Genomic DNA, 22,090 nt, shown 5'->3' on the forward strand with positions numbered 1-22,090 from the left:
CACACAAAAAACAAATTATTCAACGTGAGCCCTTTATTTTGAGAGAGCTTCACTCAGCACGCTCTCCACCAGACACTTTAATGTTCTGAAGAAGGGTCTCGACCCAAATGTCACCCATTCCTTTTCTCCACAGATGTGCCTGTGCCGCTGAGTTACTCCAGCATTTTGTGTCTAATTTCAATGATTGTCATTGAATTGAATAACTTTTATTAGCCAAATATGTATACTTACGAGGAATTTGCCTCGGTTCCAGTTCCAATGGCGCTGGGCGTCAGCTGCCTCGCCTGCAGCGGGTTCGTTGTTTCGACTTTTTTTTTAGTATGTCCAAAAGTATGTTTTAGTGTTTCTCTGTATGTCTTGTGTGGGGGGTTGGGGGGAATTGGGGGAAACCGTTTTCAGGCACCCACCTCGACGGAGATGCAACCTTCTCCCTTGTCGCTTCTTCGCCCCCTTCCTCGCGGCCTTACAGCTGGTTTGGTGCGGCCTTTCCCGGAGTCTGGTCCAGGGCTTCAGCGGCAGGGCAATGGGGACTTTAACATTGCGGAGTGAGGTGTCCCCTTGCCGGGGGTCGCCAGAGAAGCGCTCCGACCGCCGACCTGCGGCCTACAACATCTGGAAGCCGCGATCTCCGGTAAGGAGGTGGCTGACTGGGAGCTCCGGGCCGCAGGGTATGCTCGACCTGTCCCGACGTCGATGTTTCGATCATCCTGACCAGAGGGCTTGGACATCGGGCCATCTGTAGTAGCAACTGCAGAGGGTCAGGGCCCCGACAAGGGAGGAGGAGGACTGTCTGAACTGTATAGCCTTCCACCACAGTGAAGAATGCTGTGGTGGATGTCTGTGTTGAATTATGTTGTGTATTGTGTCCTTTTTTAATTGTAACGCTGCATGGTAAATTCATTTCACTGCACCTTATGGAGCATGTGACAAATACATTTGAACTTGAACTTGGTGCTTTGCTCGCAAGTAACAACACGATATACAGTAGACAATTAAAAATAAAACATAATTTAAGCATGTGAAGAATTAAATAAAATACCAGAGCAGAAGGAGGCTACCGACTTTTGGCTGTTCAATAGAGCTACTGCTCATGGAAAAAAATCTGTTTTTATGTCTGGCTGTGGCGGCTTTGACAGTCTTCCAGAGGGAAGTGCTTCAAAGTGTTTGTGGCCAGGGTAAGAGGGTTCTGAGATGATCTTACCCGATCGCTTCCTGGCCCTTGCAGTGTACAGTTCGGCGATGGGGGGAAGGTTGCAGCCAACAACCTTCTCGGCTGATTGAACGATGCGCTGCAGCCTCCGGATGTCGTGCTTGGTGGCTGAGCCAAACCAGACCATGATGGAGAAGGTGAGGACAGAATGTATGATAGCAGTCTAAAACTGGACCATCATTCCCTGTGGCAGATTGTGTAATCTTAGCTGCCGCAGGAAGTACATCTTCTGTTGGGCCTTTTTGACTGGAGTCGATGATGGCCTCCTATTTAAGGTCCCTGGTTCCAAGGAACTTAAATGACTCCTCAAATGTGACTGGTGGTGTTGATGGTAAGTACCTAACTACAGTTATTTTTGTTTGCATACAGTTCAATGGTATATCTTGCACTAAATATGGTACCCATTTTCATCTGTGCATTGTTGACAGCTTGATTGTATTCATTGTCTTAAAGTGTAGGAAAGAAGTACAGATGCTGGTTTACACCAAAGATAGACACAAAATGCTGGAGTAACTCAGCTGGCCAGGCAGCGCTAGAGAGAAGGAATGGCTGATTCGGGTTGAGACCCTGTTTTTCAGACTAAGGTTTCAAGCCGAGATCATTCTTCGGATGCCTTCTTCGGAAGTTGTCTTCAGTCTGGAGAAGGGTCTCGACCCGAAACATCACTTATTCCTTCTCTCCAGAGATGCTGCTTGACCTGCTGAGTTGCTCCATCTGTGTGAGTTTGTGTCCATCTTCGGTTTAAACCAGCATCTGCAGTTCCTTCCCACACCTCATGATGGGTTTGGATAAGTACCTTTTATGTTGACAACCAGCCTCAGAAAAACTAATAAAATGGCAGTAGAGACATAAGAAACTGCAGGTGCTGGAATCGTGAGCAAAAAACGAAGTGCTGGAAGAACTCAATTCCTCAGACAGCTTCTGTTGCGAATGGTCAGATGACCTTGTGAATGGAGACCCTTCCTCAGACTGATTGAAATAGTGGGGAGATTGCTGGAAAAGAGGTTTGGATGAGACAAAGGCTGGGAAATGATAGATGGAGATAGACAGAAAGGGCTAGAGTAACTCAGTGGGCCAGTCTGCATCTCTGGAGAACATGGATGGGTGACGTTTCGAGCCCTTTTTCCAGAGATGCCTGACCCGGTGAGTTTAGTTTACTTTAGTTTATAGGGCAGTCACGATGGCGCAACGGTAGAGTTTCTGCCTTACAGCAAGATGCAGCGCGAGAGACCTGGGTTCGATCCCGACTACAGTGCTGTCTGTATGGAGTTTGTACGTTCTCCCTGTGATCTGCGTGGGTTTTCTCCGAGATCTTCGGTTTCAATACCAATCCAATTAACCTACATACCTGTACGTCTTTGGATCGAACCCGAGTCTCCGATGCTGTAAGCGCTGTTGGGTAGCAACTCTACCGCTGTGCAACCGTGCCCCCAGTTACTCCAGCACTTTGTCTCTTTGATATAAACTAGCATCTGCAATTCCTTCCTACACAAATAATAGTTGGATGCAAGTGTGGGGATGAGTGATTGGCAGATGGGTGGAATAGGTAGGAAACCCAGTGGAGGAAACCCATTGAAGGATACCCATGCAGTCACAGAGAGAATGCTCCGTACAGACAGCACCCATAGTCAGGATCGAACATGGGTCTCTGGCGCTCCCAAATCTCCACAAATCTGAGGAAGTAGAGGAGATTGATGAGCTTTTCTTGTGATTGCATCAATGTGTCTGGACCCAGTTCAGATCATCAGCCACTAAGACACTGTCACTCCAGCACGTTTTGCTTAGTTTAAAGATAAGGCATAGAATGAGGGCCTTCTGCCCATCGAGTCCACACTGACCATTGAACACCCGTTCACACTAGTTTTCCTACTTTCTCATACACCTACTACATACCAGGGGCAATTAACAAAAGCTAATTAACCTGCAAACTCGCACGTGTTTGGGATGTGGGAGGAACCGGAGCACCCGGAAAAAACCTACACGGTCAAATGGAGATCATGCAAACTCCATACAGAGAGCACCCGAGGTCAGGATCAATCCTTGCTCTCCGGTGCTGTGAGGCAGCTGCTTCACCACAAGATTCCAGCATCTGAAGTTCCTTGTGTTTAACTTGAAATGGTTGACTCTCTCCACTGCCCTTCTACCAATGAAAAGGTATCATCAACAAATGTCCTTCCTCTCTGTTAACGGGCTTCTGAACGATCCTTCTGTAAGCCAGGATACTGTCTGATTCATCTCTATCCTTCTGCAGAAATTGGGCTTTGAGTCTGTAACCGCTCCGTGACAATGCTGAGAGCTATATTCTGCACTCTGTTTCTCTCCCTTTCCTCTATCTATTGTATATGAGGTTGGTTTGATTGTATTTATATGTTTTGGATTGCATGCAAACCAATGCTTTTCACTGCACCTCAGTACATGTAATAAAACTAAACCTACCTACACTTTTCAAGCTTGCGTTGGAGCTGTGTCTGTTGTGAGCAGGAGTAAGCATTTGCTGTTAAAATGTTTGATCAAAGCGTATGTACATTTAAAATGAACAAGGCAAGAGTCTTCCCTGCCCCCCCACAATCAGTCTGAAAAAGGGTCACAACCCGAAACATCACCCATCCATGTTCTCTAGAGATGCTGCCTGACCTACTGAATTACTTCGGCACATTGTGCCCTTTTGTGTATTAACCAGCATCTTCAGTTCCTTGTTTCTACGAGGCAAGAGAAGTGGATGCTGATCCAATCAGAGAAATCCGGGTTGTGAACGCAAAAAGACTAAATGCCCGGAAACAATTCATTATTTAATTTATGAGAGTTTTATTTTTAACAGAGTTTGTTGCAGCCTGCTGGTTTGCAGAGATTTGCTTTAAAGAGATTTTGTTTCCTGGACTTGATGATATTTTCATCCTCATCATCTGATCATAATGGGCCAGTCAGAAAATTAGTACCCTGGCGTGGGAGGTTTAAATCTCAAGAGTACTCGGCCGTGGGTTGTTTAAATCTCAAGAATCAAGAGTGTTTAATTGTCAAAAGCACCGGATATGAGCCGAAACAATGCAACTCTTACATGGTATAGTTGTACAGGCATACCAGAGGCAACAACAATATATACACGGAGATGCAAGAGACTGCAACTGCTGGAATCTTGAGCTACAAAGTGTTGAAGGAACTCAGCGTGTTAGGCAGTATCTATGGGAGGAAAGGGTGGCACAGTGGCACAGCTGGTAAAGTTGCTGCCTCACAGTGCCAGAGACCTGGGTTTGATGCTGACCTCAGGTTCTGTCTGTGTGGAGTTTGAACGTTCTCCCTGTGACCATGTGGATTTCCTCCGAGTGTTCCGGTTTCCATCTCAAATTGTAGATTTGTAGATTATTTGGCCTGTGTAAATTGCCCCAAGTGTAGGGAGTGGGTGTGAAAGTGGAATCACAGAACTAGTGTGACAGATGATCGCTGGTCTGCATAGACACAGACTGTTTCAACGCTGTATCTCCAAAACAAAAAGTCGAAAAAATGGATAGGCTATGGAAGCACATCAAATCTAAACTCTAAGTTCCAGTCTTCTGTTGATTTTTACAAAATTATTTTTGAACTCCCTTTTTAAGCATTGGCAATTCCTAAAACACATTGACTTCAAACTCTTGCTGAAAATGGTTATTTTTCTGATTAGTTGTTCCATTTTTCGTACAACGACATGCACAATGTGTTCACTTGCTGAATCCTAAATATAAACATCTCAGAATATGAAGGGTTCAAATATATGACAAGTTGTACTCATGGAGTGAGATGCACAGCAACCAAATAGGCTTAGACATTAGGTGCCATCACATTCATAATATGATATGACACACACATAATATGATAAGTTTTAATCTACAATTTGAGAGGGAGAAGGGTAAATCAGAGGAGTCACTATTACAGTGGACTATGGAGCCATGAGGAGGAGCTGGCCAAAGTTGACTGGAAAGATAATCTGGCAGGGATGACAGTGGAACAACAATGGCAGGTATTTCTGGGAATAATACAGAAGGTGCAGGATAAGTTCATTCCAAAGAGGAAGAAAGATTCCAAGGGGGGGAGTAAGAGCCGACCGTGGCTGACAAGGTAAGTCAGGGACAGTATAAAAATAAAAGAGAAGTACAGCATAGCAAAGATGAGCAGGAAGCCAGAGGATTGGGTATCGTTTAAAGAGCAACAGAAGATAACTAAAAAGACAATACGGGGAAAAAAGATGAGGTAAGATAGCCAAGAATAAAAAGGAGGATAGTAAAAGCTTCTTTAGGTATGTGAAGAGGAAAAAATGAGTTAAGACCAAAGTTGGACCCTTGAAGACTGAAAAGGGTGAATTTATTATGGGGAACAAGGAAATGGCAGATGAGTTGAACAGGTACTTTGGATCCATCTTCACTAAGGAGGACACAAACAATCTACTTGATGTACTAGTGGCCAGAGGATCTGGGGTGATGGAGGAACTGAAGAAAATCCACATTAGGCAGGATATAGTGTTGGGTAGACTGATGGGACTGAAGGCTGATAAATCCCCAGGGCCTGATGGCCTGCATCCCAGGGTACTAAAAAAGAATTGGCTCTAGAAATTGTGGATGCATTGTTAATCATTTTCCAATGTTTGATAGATTCAGGATCAGTTCCTGTGGATTGGAGGGTAGCTAATGATATCCCACTTTTAAAAAAAGGAAGGAGAGAGAAAACAGGGAATGATAGACCAGTTAGTCTGACATCGGTGGTGGGGAAGATGCCGGAGTCAGTCATAAAAGATGAAATAGCGGCACATTTGGATAGCAGTAACAGGATCTGTCCAAGTCAGCATAGATTTATGAAGGGGAAATCATGCTTGACTAATCTGGAATTTTTTGAGAATGTAACTAGGAAAATGGACAAGGGAGAGCCAGTGGATGTAGTGTACCTGGACTTTCAGAAAGCATTTGATAAGATCCCACATAGGAGATTAGTGGGCAAAATTAGGGCACATGGTATTGGGGATAGAGTGCTGACATGGATAGAAAATTGGTTGGCTGACAGGAAACAAACAGTAGGGATTAACGGGTCCCTTTCAGAATGGCAGGCAGTGACTAGTGGGGTACCGCAAGGCTGCATGCTGGGACAGCAGCTATTTACAATATGGCATGTTGGTCTTCCTAACAAGAGGAGTTGAGTACAGGAGCAAAGAGGTCCTTCTGCAGTTGTACAGGGCCCTAGTGGGACCACACCTGGAGTATTGTGTGCCGTTTTGGGATCCAAATTTGAGGAAGGACATTCTTGCTATTGAGGAAATGTAGCATAGGTTCACAAGGTTAAATCCCGGGATGGCGGGACTGTCATATGATGAGAGAATGGAGTGGCTGGGCTTGTATCCAATGGAATTTAGAAGGATGAGAGGGAGTCTTATCGAAACATATTGAATCTTATTGAAGATTATTAAGGGATTGGACACGCTAGAGGCAGGAAACATGCGATGTTGGGGGAGTCTAGAACCAGGGGCTACAGTTTAAGAATAAGGGGTAAGCCATTTAGAACGGAGATGAGGAAACACTTTTTCAGTGGAGTTGTGAGTCAGTGGAATTCTCTGCCTCAGAGCGTGGTGGAGGCCGGTTCGCTGGACAGAGCTTGATAGGGCTCTTAAAGATAGTGGAGTCAGGGGATATGGGGAGAAGGCAGGAACGAGGTACTGATTGTGGATGATCAGCCATGATCACATTGAATGGCAGTGCTGGCTCGAAGGGCCGAATGGCCTACTCCTGCACCTATAGTCTATAAGGTCATATGTGATTGGAGTAGAATTAGGCCATTCTGCAGATTAAGTCTACTCCGCCATTCAATCGTGGCTGATCTATCTCTCCCTCCTAACCCCATACTCCTGGCTTCTCCCTATAACCTCTGACATCCGTACTAATCAAGAATCTATCTGTCACAGCCTTCTGTGGCAACAAATTCCACAGATTCACCACCCTCTGACTAAAGAAATGTCTCCTTATCAACTTCCTAAAAGAATGTCCTTTAATTCTGAAGCTATGACTTCTAGTCCTAGACTCTCCCACTAGTGGATACATCCTCTCTACATCCACTCTATCCAAGCTTTTCACTATTCTGCATGTTTCAATGAGGTTCCCCCTCATTTTTCTAAACTCCAGCGAGTACAAGCCCAGTGTTGATAAACGCTCATCATTGGTTAACCTACTCATTTCTGGGATCATTCTTATAAACCTCCTCTGGACCCTCTCCAGAGCAAGCACATCCTTCCTCAGATATGGTGCCCAAAATTGCTCACAATATTCCAACTGTGGCCTTACCTGAGCTTTATCGAGCCTCAGCATTACATCCTTGTTTTTGTATACAAGCCCTCTTGAAATAAATGCTAGCATTGAGTTTGCTTCTTTACCACTGATTGAGCTTGCAGATGAACCTTCTGGAAATTCTGCACCAGCACTCCCAAGTTCCTTTGCATCTCCGAGTTCTGGATTCTCTCTCGATTTAGAAAATAGTCTACGCCTTTATTCCTCCTACTAAATTCCATGACTGCGCACTTTGCTGCACTATATTCCACTTGCTACTTCTCTGCCCAATCTGTCCATGCCTTATGCAGAGTCCCTGCTTTCTCTGCACTACCTGCCCTTCCACCTATTCTCATATCATACGCAAACCTAGCCACAAAGCCTTCAATCACCTAGTACAATTCATTAATATACAACGAAGAGTAGTGGCCCCAGCACCAACCCCTGTGGAACTCCACTAGTTACTGACAGCCAACCAGAAAAAAAACCCTTTATTGCCACTCTTTGCCTTCTGCAATCCAGCCAACCTGCTATCCATGCTAGCATCTGCCCTTTGATAACTTAGGCTCTCATCTTCCTCAGCAGCCTCACGTGTGGCACCTTATCAAAGACTTTCTGAAAATCTAAGTAAACAACATCTAATGTCTCCTTTGTCTGACCTACTAATTACTTCTTCAAAGAATTCCCGCAAATTTTTCAAGCAAGATCTCTAATTCACAAAGCCATGCTGACGGCATTGACATATTACTGTCAATGCCTCCACCATCTCTAAGGCCACCTCTTTCAGAACCCGAGGGTGCAGTCCATCTGGTCCAGGTGACTAATCCACCTTCAGCCTTTTCAGCTTCCCAAGCACACTCTCCCTAGTAATAGCCACTCCACTAACTTCCACCCATTGACTTTGATTTCAGGCAAATTGCTGGTGTCTTAAGGGCCTGTCCCACCAGCATGCGATTGCATGCGTCTAGCGCGACCAAACGTGGTCGCTTGAGGCGTACGGCCTCGCGGGCCCAGTCCCAATTTGAACCGCAGAGGCATATGGAGTTGTGCGGGGCTGGTCCCGACATCATACTCACCAATCAGCTGGGCAGGAAGCGGGCCGAATGAATTTGGACGGCGCATGGCATCGGGCGGTGACATCATCATGCAAGGGCACGCCAGGCGGTGACGTCATCGCGCAATGCCACGCGCTAGGCGTACGCCGTCAAGACGTTGCATACGACGTCAAGATGCTGTGTACGACGTCAAGACGCTGCGTACGCCCGTCGAGGCACTGCGTACGGCTTCAATGCGGCTGCGGGCCGACAGGCCGTTGTCGGACAGGGATTTTCGGACCAGCCCCGCACAACTCCATATGCCTCCGCCGATCGAAGTGGAACCGGCCCCGCGAGGCCGTACGCCTCAAGCGACCACGTTTGGTCGCGCTAGACGCATGCTATCGCATGCTGGTGGGACAGGCCCTTTAAACTATGAAGACTGATACACAAAGTTATTCAACTCCTCTGCCATTTCTTTATTCCCCATTATCACTTCTCCTGCATCATTTTCCAGCGGTCCTGCCTCTTTCGTACACTTTATATAACTGAAGAAACTCATGATATCCTCTTTTGGATTATTGGCTAGCTTACCTTTGTATTTCATCTTTTCTCTTCATATTGCCTTTTTAGTTACCTTCTGTTGTTCTTCAAAAGCTCCCCAATCCTCTGGCTTCCCATTAAATAGCTTCAAATAACTTCTTCATCCTCTATCCATCGAATCTACCATCTCTATCTGAGTGAACAAAATCATCTGCATGTGGAGAATCATCCTCTGCTGCCAAAGATCATCACACCAATAACGAATCTCAGAATTTCGCACAGCTCAAAGATACAACAAGTATCATGCCATTACACAGTATGAGATACTGAGACACAAGATACAAATTAAAGTTCAAGTTCAAGTGAGTTTATTGTCATGTGTCCCTGTATAGGACAATGAAATTCTTGCTTTGCTTAAGCACACAGAACATAGTAGGCATTTACTACAAAACAGATAAGTGTGTCCATATACCATAATATAAATATATACACACATGAATAAATAAACTGATCAAGTGCAAATAACAGAAAATGGGTTCATAATAATCAGAGTTTTGTCCGAGCCAGGTTTAATAGCCTGATGGCTGTGGGGAAGTATCTATTCCTGAACCTGGTTGTTGCAGTCTTCAGGCTCCTGTACTTTCTACCTGAAGGTAGCAGGGAGATGAGTGTGTGGCCAGGATGGTGTGAGTCTTTGATGAAACTGCCAGCCTTTTTGAGGCAGCGACTGCGATAAATCCCCTTGATGGAAGGAAGGTCAGAGCCGATGATGGACTGGGCAGCGTTTACTACTTTTTGTAGTCTTTTCCTCTCCAGGGCGCTCAAATTGCCAAACCAAGCCACGATGCAACCGGTCAGCATGCTCTCTACTGTGCACCTGTAGAAGTTAGAGAGAGTCTTCCTTGACAAACCGACTCTCCGTAATCTTCTCAGGAAGTAGAGGCGCTGATGAGCTTTCTTGATAATTGCATTAGTGTTCTCGGACCAGGAAAGATCTTCAGAGATGTGCACACCCTGGAATTTGAAGCCCTTGACCCTTTCAACCATATAAATATGGTTGATATAAATGGGGTTGTGGGTTCCCCTCCTACTCCTTCCAAAGTCCACAATCAGTTCCTTGGTTTTGCTAGTGTTGAGGGCCAGGTTATTGCGCTGGCACCATATGGACAGTTGCTCGATCTCTCTTCTATACTCTGACTCATCCCCATCAATGATACGTCCCACAACAGTGGTGTCATCAGCGAACTTGGTGATGGAGTTCGCACTGTGACTGGCTACGCAGTCATGAGTATAGAGTGAGTACAGCAGGGGGCTGAGCACGCAGCCTTGAGGTGCTCCCGTGCTGATTGTTATCGAGGCTGACACATTTCCACCAATACGAACAGACTGTGGTCTGTGAATGAGGAAGTCAAGGATCCAGTTGCAGAGGGATGCGCAGAGACCCAGTTCTGCGAGTTTGGTAACCAGCTTGGAGGGGATGATTGTGTTAAATGCCGAGCTGTAATCGATGAATAACAGCCTGACATATGAGTTTTTGTTGTCCAAGTGGTCCAGAGCGGAGTGGAGGGCCAGCGAGATCGCATCCACCGTTGATCTGTTGTGGTGGTAAGCGAAGTGCAGTGGGTCCAGGCTTTTGTCGAGGTAGGAGTTGATTTGCTCCATGATCAACCTCTGAGACACAAGAGACTAAAAACGATGGAATCTGAAGCAAAGAAAAATTGAACTGCTAGAGGAACTTGGTTAATGCATCATCTGGGGTAGAAAAGGGTTGTTGATATTTCAGGCTGAGACCATGCATCAGGGCGGCACAGTGGCTCAGCGACAGAGTTCCTGCGTTACAGCGCCAGAGTTCCGGGTTCAATCCTGACTATTGGGTGCTGTCTGCTGTCTGTACGGAGTTTGTATATTCTCCCTGTGACCGCATGGAATTTCAGACAGAAATCACTTTGCATTTCTCACCTAGTGAGTTTCCTGCTTTCATTCGCTGCACCCTGTGTCATTTTGTTACCAAAAGAGCATGCCCCTTGCAGAAGAAGTACAAGAAGTGGAAGATGACATCTCAGAACTGCCTGAGCAGGAGCAGCTTGTCAGCGCACAGCAGGCTCAGAGACGAATAAAGAAAGGAAACCATTAAAAGATCATCATTGAGACAAGCTGTGAGGCGGCAGTTAGTGGCCCAGACCACCACTTCTCGCTGCCCACAGTGAAATCAAAGCAGAAAGTTGCAAGCATCCCCTCCCCCACTCCGCTTTTCCCCTCAAGTTTAGAACGGGGAATATTTTATCATTTGTCAAACCTTGATTGAACCAGTTTTCAAAAGCCCTGGACATCTATCTTTTTTGTCCACACATAGCAGAATGTGGTAAATATAGTCTTGTCCTAATTAATAACCATCTTTTTTCAGTTTAACATCTGTAGGCCATTCAACATCAATAAGAGGCAGAGCTATCAATGGAACGCCATTACATGCAGAGTCCTTTCAGCAGACTCCACATCGCAAAGCAATTGTCTCCTAATGTTTCTTGTAATTATAAGAAAATGGGATAATTATAAGAGAATGGGATCAGCCTTTGTTGTCTACATGGGTTTTAATAAGGCATTTGATAAAGTCCCTCATGGTAGGCTGGTCCAGAAGATTAAGATGCATGGGATCCATTCGATGGATTCAGAACTGCTTTACCCATAGAAGACAGGGTAGTAGTGGAAGGGTGCTATTTTGGCTGGAGATCTGGATCTGTGCAGGGACTTCCATTGTTTGTGCTATATATAAATGACTTGGACATAAATGTAGATAGGTTGGTTAGGATGTTTGTAGATAAAAGCAAAATTGGTGGAGTTGCAGATAGTGAGGAAGGATGTAAAGACCAGTTACAGATATGAGAGGAGGAATGACAGATGGTTTAATCCAAGCATTTGTGAGGTCAGAATCCTACAGCATGGAAATAAGCCCTTCGGCACCATTCATCCACGCTGATCAATATGTTCCATCTACACCATTCCTTCCTGCCCGCATTTGGCCCATATCCCTCTAAATCTTTCCTATCCATATACCTGCCTAAATGTCTTTAAGATTATAGTTTCTGTCTCAACTACCACCTCTGACAGCTCATTCCATATACCTATCACCCTCTGTATGAAAACGTTGCCCCTCAGGTTAGGGAAGAACACTTTCCTATGAATGTAGGGATTATTGTAATGTCGGGAAACCCATGTCCTAGGGTTATGTTGGTTCCATTCTCTCTGACCCGCTCTTCAGCTTTGTACAGGTTTGTGTCAGCTTGTGTCTTGAAAAGGCCTCAAGAAATCCAATCACAACTTGACATCGTGTACATTTACACAATAGATAATTACCAGCCTACACCTTTATTCAGTCTTATTCAAATGAGTCTTTGCTCCCAGACTGAGGTTACCATTTAGCTGATGTCAGCAGGAGTGTTGCTATAGTGATGGTCACAATTTTATGTCAAATCATGCAAGCATGATAATTATGGTCTATTATCCTTCCTGCCAATGAGGTATGGCTGTGTTATTCGGAAGCAAATGCCAAATTGAACTATGTGAGGAATGTTGAAAGATTCGAACAAAAATAGACTCAGCTGAAAGAAAATAGATTTCAACGACTTCCTCTTCAAACAAAATATATGATACATTGTGGATATACGCCTACAACATTGTTTTAGGTCAAATGAACAAGGCTCTATGCTTATCTTTTCCTCCCTCTGTGAATATAGCTAATCGAGGGATTTTTAAGTTCTGTACATTAACCTGTGAAATAATTATATATATCCTGTCTTTGCTCGTTAAACACTTCTGAATTTACATTCAAAATGAGTGCACTACATTTCAATCATTAAGGGTTGTTATTGTTACAGCTGCTTTAACCAATGATGTTGGTGCTCTTTTGCCCTTGCCCCAAGCTCCATATGATGCCTGTCACTGATGCAGCGGTAGAGTTGCTGCCTTATAGCCCTGTCCCACGGTACGAGTTCATTCCAAGAGCTCTCCCGAGTTTAAAAAAAATCAAACTCGTGGTAAGCACGGAGAATGAACGTAGCGGGTACGTCGGAGCTCGGGGACGTCACTTAGCGGCTCGTAACGCTAAAGGCAGGTACTCGGGAAGACTCGCTAATGGCAGGTAAGCATGGGAAGACTCGTGAAGATTTTTCAACATGTTGAAAAATGTCCACGAGAGCCCCGAGTACCGACGAGTGGACATTACCATAAATCTCCGAGTTCGAATCAGGGCAAACACGGGAGAGATCTTGGAATGAACTCGTACCGTGGGATAGGGCTTTTACAGTGCTTACAGCACCGGAGACCTGGGTTCGATCCTGACTACGGGTGCTGTCCGGAGTTGTACGTTCTCCCCGTGATTTGTGTGGGTTTTCTCTGAGATATTCGTTTTCCTCCCACACTCCAAAGACGTACAGGTTTGTACGTTATTTGGCTTGGTATCAGTGTAAATTGGCCCTGGTGTGTGTAGGATAGTGTTAATGTCCGGGGATCGCTGGTTGGTGCGGACACGGTGGGCCGAAGGGCCTGTTTCCGCGCTGTATCTCTAAACTAAACTAAACTGATTTCATTTCCCTTCACAAACCATTGTTTAAAAAAAATTCCAGTCTCAGAGTCCTGCTTACTTCAGCTTCTGATTTCATCTTCTCTTCTCCATCCTTACTGGAAGCCATTGGTTTCTTCATCTTGGGTTTGATAATCATTGAATCTATACGCACTCAACATCAAATCTCTCCATATTCACTATTGTCTTCTCACACAGTCTCCACTAGCTATACATTTCCATGTACAATGTCTACCAAGACATTGAGAAACACTGTAAATTCAAGTTTGCAGACGACACCGCTGTAGTGGGCCAGATATCAAATAATGACAAGACAGAGTACAGGATGGAGATTGAGAACCTCGTAACCTGGTGCCAGGACAATAACCTGTCCCTCAAGGTCAGCGGGACTTCAGGAAGCCAAGCAAATCACACACCCTACTCTACATTGATGGTGCTGAAGTAGAGATGGTCAAAAGCTTCAAATTCTTAGGAATAAATATCACCAATGATTTCTCCTGGACCACCCATATTGAAGCAACGACCAAGAAAGATCACCAATACCTCTACTTCCTTAGAAGGCTTAGGAAGTTCAGCATGTCCCCAACAACCTTCACCAACTTCTATAGATGCGCCATAGAAAGCACTTTATCAGGATGCATCCCAGCATGGTTTGCGAACAGCTCCATCCAAGACAACAAGAAATTGATCATGGCTGATCATCCAACTCAGTATCCCATCCCTGCCTATTCTCCATACCACCTGATCCCTTTAGCCACAAGGGCCACATCTAACTCCCTCTTAAATATAGCCAATGAACTGGCCTCGACTACCTTCTGTGGCAGGGAATTCCACAGATTCACCACTCTCTGTGTAAAAAATGATTTTCTCATCTCGGTCCTAAACGCCTTCCCTCTTATTCTTAAACTGTGACCCCCTAATTCTGGACTTCCCCAACATCGGGAATAATCTTCCTGCATCTAGCCTGTCCAACCCCTTGAGAATTTTGTAAGTTTCTATAAGATCCCCCCTCAATCTTCTAAATTCTAGCGTGTACAAGTCGAGTCTATCCAGTCTTTCTTCATATGAAAGTCCTGCCATCCCAGGAATCAGTCTGGTGAACCTTCTCTGTACTCCCTCTATGGCAAGAATGTCTTTCCTCAGATTAGGAGAGCAAAACTGTACACAATACTCCAGGTGTGGTCTCACCAAGACCCTGTACAACTGCAGTAGAACCTCCCTGCTCTTATACTCAAATCCTTTTGCTATGAATGCTAACATACCATTTGCTTTCTTCACTACCTGCTGCACCTGCATGACTACTTTCAATGACTCGTGTACCATGACACCCAGGTCTCGTTGCATCTCCCCTTTTCCTAATCGGCTTTGTGTCATCCGCAAACTTGGAGATGTTGCATTCAATTCCCTCATCCAGATCATTAATATATATTGTAAATAGCTAGGGTCCCAGCACTGAGCCTTGCGGTACCCCACTAGTCACTGCCTGCCATTCTGAAACGGACCCGTTTACTCCTACTCTTTGCTTCCTGTCTGCCAGACAGTTCTCTATCCACATCAATACTGAACCCCCAATACCGTGTGCTTTAAGTTTGCATACTAATCTCTTATGTGGGACCTTGTCGAAAGCCTTCTGAAAGTCCAGATATAACACATCCACTGGTTCTCCCTTATCCACTCTACTAGTTACATCCTCGAAAAATTCTATAAGATTCGTCAGACATGATTTACCTTTCATAAATCCATGCTGACTTTGTCCAATGAATTCACCACTTTCCAAATGTGCTGCTATCCCATCTTTAATTACTGACTCCAGAATTTTCCCCACCACCGATATTAGACTAACTGGTCTGTAATTCCCCGTTTTCTCTCACCCTCCCTTTTTAAAAAGTGGGGTTACATTAGCTACCCTCCAGTCCTCAGGAACTACTCCAGAATCTAAAGAGTTTTGAAAAATTATCACTGATGCATCCACTATTTCTGCGGCTACTTCCTTAAGTACTCTGAGATGCAACTTATCTGGCCCTGGGGATTTATCGGCCTTTAATCCATTCAAATTACTACTCCACTTCCCGGCTAACCTGGATTTCACTCGCTTCCTCCATCTCATTTAACCCCCGGTCCCTTGCTATTTCCGGCAGATTATTTATGTCTTCCTTAGTGAAGACAGAACCAAAGTAGTTATTCAATTGGTCTGCGATGTCCTTGTTCCCCATGATCAATTCGCCTGTTTCTGACTGCAAGGGACCTACATTTGTTTTAACTAATCTTTTCCTCTTCACATATCTATAAAAGCTTTTGCAGTCAGTTTTTATGTTCCCTGCCAGTTTTCTTTCATAATCTATTTTCCCTTTCCTAATTAAGCCTTTTGTCCTCCTCTGCTGGACTCTGAGTTTCTCCCAGTCCTCTGGTAGGCTGCTTTTTCTGGCTAATTTGTACACTTCATCTTTTGTTTTGATACTATCCCTGATTTCCCTTGTTATCCACGGATGCACTACCTTCCCTGATTTATTATTTTGCCAAACTGGGATGAACAATTGTTGTAGTTCATCCATGCAGTTTTTAAATGCCTTTTATTGCATATCCACCGTCAACCCTTTAAGAATCAATTGCCAGTCTATCTTGGCCAATTCACGTCTCATACCCTCAAAGTCACCTTTCTTTAAGTTCAGGTCCCTTGTTTTTGAATTAACAATGTCACTCTCCATCCTAATGAAGAACTCAACCATATTATGGTCACTCTTGCCCAAGGGGCCACGCACAACAAGACTGCTAACTAACCCTTCCTCATTACTCAATACCCAGTCTAGAACAGCCTGCTCTCTCGTTGGTTCCTCTACATGTTGGTTTAGAAAACTATCCCGCATACATTCCAAGAAATCCTCTTCCTCAGCACCCCTGCCAATTTGATTCACCCAATCTATATGTAGATTGAAGTCACCCATTATAACTGTTTTACCTTTGTTGCACGCATTTCTAATTTCCTGTTTGATGCCATCCCCAACTCCACTACTACTGTTAGGTGGCCTGTACACAACTCCCACTAGCGTTTTCTGCCCCTTAGTGTTTCGCAGCTCTACCCATATCGATTCCACATCCTCCAAGCTAATGTCCTTCCTTTCTATTGCGTGGACGTCTAGAGTTGTGGACGTGACCCAGAGCATGACTCAAACAAACCCATCCCCCCTTACATTGACTCCATCTACACTTCACGCTGCCTCGGCAAGACCACCTGTATAATAAGGACCAGTCTCACCCCAGTCACTCCCCACTTCTCCCCATCAGGCAAGTGGTATAGAAGTTTGAAAATGCATACCAGATTCAGTGACAGTTTCTTCCCAGTTGTTATGAGGCAACTGAACAACTATAGTGTGATCTTGCCCTCCCATCTATCTCATTTGAGATCTTTGAACTATCTTTAAGCGGACTTTACCTTGCACTAAATGGTGTACCCTTTATCTGTACGCTGCGGATGGCTTGATTGTAATCATGTACATAGTCTATTCTATGACTGGATATTTCTGCTCGGTTTAAACATTGCGATACTGATACAATTGTGGGGCATGCTAGGCCATTTCAGAAACACTTCAGAATCAACCACACAGTTGTACACAACGTAAGTTCACATTTGAAAATTAGATAAGGTGCAGCCATGTAAAGGTTTTATTTTTGTAATGCATTATACCTGCCACTAGATGGTGGTGTCTGGATAACTTAGTGACAGGTGCTGTTTCGAATGAACGCTATTCATCCATCACAGACAGTATTTTAGATGCCAATATTCATACCGACTCTCTGCAAAAATCAATCACATTTTAGTTTTTTTGTTTGGTTTAGCCATTCTCTGGAATTCTCTGCCTCAGAGGGCGGTGAAGGCAGGTTCTCTGGATGCTTTCAAGAGAGAGCTAGATAGGGCTCTTAAAAATAGCGGAGTCGGGATAAGGGGAGAAGGCAGGAATGGGGTACTGATTGGGGATGATCAGCCATGTCACATTGAATGGCGGTGCTGGCTCAAAGGGCCGAATGGCCTACTCCTGCACCTATTGTCTATTGATACAGCATGGAAACAGGCCCTTCGGCCCAACAAGTCCATGCCGATCATTGATCACCCGCATACTAGTTCCATGTGATGCCACTTTTGCATCCTACACACTAGGGGCTATTTGCAAAGGCCAATTAACCTACAAAACATGCACATCTTGGGAATGTGGAAGAAAACCGGAGCACCCGGAGAAAACCCACATGGTCACAGGGAGAACGTGCAAACTCCACACTGAGTACCCGTATTCAGGATGTAACCCAGATCTCTGGTGCTGTGAGGCAGCAGCTCAATCGCTGCGCCACTGTGCTGCCTCTCTTCCTATCTTCTGTAAGTTGTCCATTCCTTTCTACCAAACAGGACCATGGAAATTCTGTCAAAAAGTATGTTCTCATTGGCGAGTCTTCAACCTGTTTCACTTCACACAGACACTGCCCGACCTGATATGTGTTGCCTGCATTTTCTCTTTTAGATTTCCGGAGTCTACTGTTTTGTTTTAACTTCCAAATAAATTCCGGTTGATACAGTTGATCCAGTTCTGTTCGTCAGCACACCTGGTAAAGATGCTGCCTCACAGCACCAGGGACCCAGGTTCAATCCTGACCTCTGGTGCTGTCTGTGTGGAGTTTGTACGTTCTCCCTGTGACCGTGTAGGTTTTGTCCGGGTGCTCCGGTTTCCTCCCACATTCCAAATACGTGCAGGTTTTTTTTGACAGTTAGCCTCTAAATTACCCATGGTGTGTAGGGAGTGGATGGAAATTGGAATAACATAGAACTGGTGGGAATGATGGTCAGCATGGACTCAATGGGCATTTTTTCCCCCACAAACAAGAACATGTGGGTGTTAAGGTTAATTGATCTGTGTAAAATAAATGTGTCGAGTGTGGATGCAAAAATGGGATAACATGGAACTAGTGTGAATGGGTGATCAAAGATCAATGTGGACTCGGTGGGCCAAAGGGTCTGTTTTCATGCTGTATCTCTAAACTAAATTAAACTAAGACCTTGATCTTCACCTCTGTCACAGTAGGTGGTGTTCAGTGATTTCCATAATTTTGGCACTTTTTAATATTAAGTAAGGAAGTAAGTTTATTGGCCAAGTATTCACATACAAGGAATCTGCCTTGGTGCTCCGCCCACAAGTAACAACATGACATACAGTGACCGTTACGAATGACTCAGAAAACACTAAAGATTAATAATAATAAAACATTAATGATAAAACACCATTGATCAAGCATGTGAACCAACAAAATACCAGATCAAAGGGAGGCTACAGATTTTTGGCTGTTGAGTAGAGCAACTACTCGTGGATATAAACTGTTTTTACATCTGGCTACAAACTGTTTGTAGCAGCTTTGACAGTCTGGAGTCGCCTTCCAGAGGGATTCAAAGAGTTTGTGGCCAGGGTGAGAGGGATCAGAGATAGAAACATAGAAAATAGGTGCAGAAGTAGGCCATTTGGCCCTTCAAGCCTGCACTGCCATTCAATATGATCATGGCAGATCATCTATCTCAGTATCCTGTACCTGCCTTCTCTCCATACCCCTTGATCCCTTTAACCACAAGGGCCACATCTAACTCCCTCTTAAATACAGCCAATGAACTGGCCTCAACCACCCTCTGTGGCAGAGAATTCCACTGATTCACCACTCTCTGTGTGAAAAGAAAAATTCTCATCTTGGTCCTAAAAGACTTCCCCCTTATCCTCAAACTGTGACCCCTTGTTCTGGACTTCCCCATCATCGGGAACAATCTTCCTGCATCTAGCATGTCCAACCCCTTAAGAATTTTGTAAGTTTCTATATGATCCTCCCTCAATCTTCTAAATTCTAACGAGTACAAGCCGAGTCTACCCAGTCTTTTTTCATATGAATGTCCTGCCATCCCAGGAATCAGTCTGGTGAACCTTCTCTGTACTCCCTCTATGGCAAGAATGATTTTCCTCAGGTTAGGAGACCAAAACTGTACGCAATACTCCAGGTGTGGTCTCACCAAGACCATGTACAACTGCAGTAGAACCTCCCTACTCCTATACTCAAATCCTTTTGCTTTGAATGCTAACATACCATTCGCTTTCTTCACTGCCTGCTGCACCTGCATGCCTACTTTCAATGACTGGTGTACCATGACACCCAGGTCTCGTTGCATCTCCCATTTTCCTAATCGGCCACCATTCAGATAATAGGCTACTTTCCTGTTTTTGCCACCAAAGTGGATAACCTCACATATATCCACATTATATTGCATCTGCCATGCATTTGCCCACTCACCCAACCTATCCAAGTCACCTTGCAATCTCCTAGCATCCTCCTCACAGCTAACACTGCCCCCCAGCTTCGTGTCATCTGCAAACTTGGAGATGTTGCATTCAATTCCCTCGTCCAAATCATTAATATATATTGCGGTACCCCACTGAGCCTTGCGGTACCCCATTAGTCACTGCCTGCCATTCTGAAAAGGACCCGTTTACTCCTACTCTTTGCTTCCTGTCTGCCAGCCAGTTCTCTATCCACATCAATACTGAACCCCCAATACCATGTGCTTTAAGTTTGCATAATAATCTCTTATGTGGGACCTTGTCGAAAGCCTTCTGAAAGTCCAGATATAACACATCCACTGGTTCTCCCTTATCCACTCTACTAGTTACATCCCCGAAAAATTCAGGCAGCATCTTTGGATAGAATGGACAGTCAGTGTCTCAGGCCAGGGCCCTTCTTCAAACTGATGCAGCATGAGGAAAAAAGCTGGGGACAGGAGGTAGGTGTAGAACAAAGTCTGCAAGTGATAGATGCATACAGGTGAGGGCTGTGGGGGTGAATTCACAAATTCACAACTCTCTGGGTGAAAACGTTTTTTCTCATCTCGGTTTTAAATGGCCTCCCCTTTATTCTCATACTGTAAATGGTTTTAAATGGAGACCGTCAGTCTGAAGAGAGGTCCCAACCTGAAACGTCAGCTGTTCATTCCTTCCACAGATGCTGCCTGATCCACTGAGTCCCTCCAGCACTTTGATTTTTGCTCAAGATTCCAGCGTCTGCAGTTCCTTGTGTCTCCTCTCTGCTGTAAGTGTCATTTAGTGGCAGTGCCAATGACAACATGTGTTACATTGGTGTTAGTTGAAAAGAGACTAGAGATAGTAATCGGCAAGATTTGATTTTTTAATTTTATGGACAAGACATGGATAGGATATAACTGGGAAATTTTCACATTGTTGATATATTCCAGTGCAGTAGTTGAAGTGAAATAAAAGCCACCTAGTTTTGAAGCATAAGTCTTCAGCACTAATACCAGCATGTTGATGGGTCCCACACTGTTTGATGCATCAACAACCTGTTTCTCGATACCCTGCTCTGTGTTTGATACCTTTGTAGTAAATTTTCCATGTGAACACATGCTGCAGAGGTTTCAGCTACAGTGCCCTCCATAATATTTGGAACAAAGACCCATCATTTATATATTTGCCTCTGTACTCTACAATTTGAGATTTGTAATAGAAACAAATCGCGTGGTTAAAGTGCACATTTTCAGATTTTATTAAAGGCCATTTTTATGCATTTTGGTTTCACCATGTAGAAATTACAGCTGTGTTTATACATAGTCCCCCCCCCCCAAATGTTTGGGACACATGGCTTCACAGTCATTTGTAATTGCTCAGGTGTGTTTAATTGCCTCCTTCATGCAGGTATAAAAGAACTCTCAGCACCTAGTCTTTCCTCCAGACTTTCCATCACATTTGGAAACTGTTATTGCTGCTTATCAACATGAGGACCAAAGTTGTGCCAATGAAAGTCAAAGAAGCCATTATGACACTGAGAAACAAGAATAAAACTGTTAGAGACATCAGCCAAACCTTAGGCTTACCAAAATCAACTGTTTGGAACATCATTAAGAAGAAAGAGAACACTGGTGAGCTTACTAATCGCTGAGGGACTGGCAGGCCAAGGAAGACCTCCACAGCTGATGACAGAAGAATTCTCTCTATAATAAAGAAAAATCCCCAAACACCTGTCCGTCAGATCAGAAACACTCTTCAGGAGTCATGTGTGGATTTGTCAATGACCATTGTCCGCAGAAGACTTCATGAACACAAATACAGAGGCTACACTGCAAGATGCAAACTACCGGTTAGCTGCAAAAATAGGATGCCCAGGTTACAGTTTGCTAAGAAGTACTTAAAAGAGCAACCACAGTCTGGAAAAAATGTCTTGTGGACAGATGAGACAAAGATTTACTTATATCAGAGTGATGGCAAGAGCAAAGTATAGAGGAGAAAAGGAACTGCCCAAGATCCAAAACACCTCATCTGTGAAACACGGTGGTGGGGGTGTTATGGCCTAGGCATGTATGGCTGCTGAAGGTACTGGCTCACTGATGATATAACTGCTGATGGTAGTAGCATAATGAATTCTGAAG

The 22,090-nt window shown here is 44.5% G+C and overlaps 1 protein-coding gene across 1 annotated transcript in view; it reads right to left on the reverse strand.

The window, feature by feature from the left end:
• Window positions 1-21,431, reverse strand: part of jmy (junction mediating and regulatory protein, p53 cofactor) — a 128,698-nt gene extending 107,267 nt beyond the window's left edge. Inside the window, exons 1-2 of the mRNA XM_033018597.1 lie at window positions 21,419-21,431; window positions 9,855-9,864 (exon numbers count right to left, since the gene is read on the reverse strand). The gene's annotated coding sequence lies outside the window, so the exon portion shown is untranslated. The remainder of the gene's footprint in view (window positions 1-9,854; window positions 9,865-21,418) is intronic.
• Window positions 21,432-22,090: the final 659 nt, after the last annotated feature.

Source organism: Amblyraja radiata, chromosome 3, assembly GCF_010909765.2.
Source record: "Amblyraja radiata isolate CabotCenter1 chromosome 3, sAmbRad1.1.pri, whole genome shotgun sequence".
NCBI classification, from domain to species: Eukaryota; Metazoa; Chordata; class Chondrichthyes; order Rajiformes; family Rajidae; genus Amblyraja; species Amblyraja radiata.